General features: G+C 36.8%; 1 pseudogene; it reads right to left on the bottom strand.

The window, feature by feature from the left end:
* Positions 1-533: 533 nt before the first annotated feature.
* Positions 534-1,076, bottom strand: LOC148298746 (uncharacterized; annotated as a pseudogene).
* Positions 1,077-1,898: the final 822 nt, after the last annotated feature.

The following is a 1,898-nucleotide window of genomic DNA, read 5'->3' as shown; positions in this document are numbered from 1 at the left end:
TGAAAAAAAGCGAGAAAGATACGCTCGCTGGGAGTAACAACACCGAAGACACTCAATCCATCAAAACTATAAACGAAATTAAAGCAAGCATCACAAAGATGTATGACAAATATAAAGCAAATAAGAAATAAACAATAACTATCATCTAAATGAGAAGATCACTAATGCTCTTATTAAACTCGTATCGAATGTGAAATGATTCTTGAGTTTTTCCTATTGATTGTTCATTTAGGTTTAGTTTTATTGTCGATGATGTTGACTTATATATTATTCTATATGTTTATGCATAGAATTTTGATAAAAACATAACTGAACATTGATTACGGAGTGGATGAAGCATAAACGAACAAGCGGGACAGATAATCGGGAATATTCCCAAAGTTAGCTGCAATCTATAGGAGGAGGAACAAGCAGAGGGCAGGTAATGATTATGGTTGTTGTGTTTTGATTTAAATCATATTGGAATTACTTAAATCTGCGCTAATATCGAAAAGTGTCAGGATCAATAGAAAAGAAATATATTTGGTATATAATCATGCTTTCTTGGCTGTTACTTTGGAGAGCCAAGTGAAGCCTTCTGACAGGCCGTCACCTGTAAGTGCGCATGTTCCTTGGATGTTCCACTCTCTGCCTTTCATGGTATGCAGTCCCAACTTCTCAACGACCTCTGAGACGCTCATTACTCCCATATCTTGCTTGTTAGCCAAAACCAAGAGGACAGCATCCTTGAGCTCGTCTTCAGATAACATCTTTTGGAGTTCCTCTCGAGCAATTGCTACTCTTTCTTTATCTGAAGAATCCACAACATAAATCAAGGCCTGGGTGTTTTGGTAGTAATGCTTCCAAAGTTGCCTGATTTTATCCTGTCCTCCGACATCCCAAACTGTGAACTTGACTTTCTGGAATTCCACAGTTTCGACATTGAAGCCGATGGTTGGAACTGACGAGACGACTTCTCCTAACTTGAGCTTGTAAAGGATAGTAGTTTTTCCTGCTGCATCGAGGCCGAGCATCAAAGCTCTAAGCTCTTTCTTGCCGAAGATGCCTTCAAATAGCTTTGTGAAATTGATTCCCATTGTTTTTGATATTATTATGAGAATTCAAAATATAGACCTATTTAAAGTAAAATCTGAGTCAGAAAAAGTATCAGGAATGATCAGATCGTTTAGCATTTTTGTTTTGTTTCTCCTTTGCGCCTAGGTTTCATTCAGTCTGTCTAATAACCCATGGGCTCATTGTTTTCCTGATTTCCTGTCTGCAGGCCATTAATGATTTATGAGTGAACCCCACATAGAAAACCATAACAGTAAATTTAAAAATCAAACTAAAATAGCATATAGCAATATATAAACTGCAATGATTAAATTGCAATCGCAATAAATTGATTGATTAATTGCATGCTGATTTTAATGAAAGATAATTCCTATATATAATTCGCAATAAACAATGGGAGGCTGCGTAGGGAGTGAACCTAAAAAAAATGAAGCAAAGACAGACTTGAAAACAAACAATGAGAAAAATATTCCGGCTGATGAGAAGACTGTCAAAAAAAGAGACGAAGACAATGACATTGAGATGATCATACCAGGAACTAGCACTGTCATAAAAAAGAAGAAATGATCCAATAGTATTTTATGAATCTTGCTTGCTCCTACTATTCTCTTGTGCGGACACAACAGTCGCGATCGCTGCGAGTGTCTCTAGAAATGGCTTATGCTTTGAATAAGCATTGCATTTATAGGGGATGAATCTGCTATGAGAATTCTGATGATTAAATATAATTGGAATGAGTCTGCTTTAATTATATTTCTAAGCAACAAACTCTGAACTATCATTGGTTAATTAATTAATTGGGGTTGGGGTTGGGGTTGGGGTTGGGGTTGGGGTTGGGGTTGGGA

The sequence above is a fragment of the Brachycentrus maculatus genome, unplaced genomic scaffold, assembly GCF_059751285.1.
Source record: "Brachycentrus maculatus isolate JH-2025_06_01 unplaced genomic scaffold, ASM5975128v1 h1tg001649l, whole genome shotgun sequence".
NCBI lineage: Eukaryota > Metazoa > Arthropoda > Insecta > Trichoptera > Brachycentridae > Brachycentrus > Brachycentrus maculatus.
The sequence above is the reverse complement of the archived record's forward strand: the minus strand, read 5'-3'. Positions and strand labels throughout refer to the sequence as shown.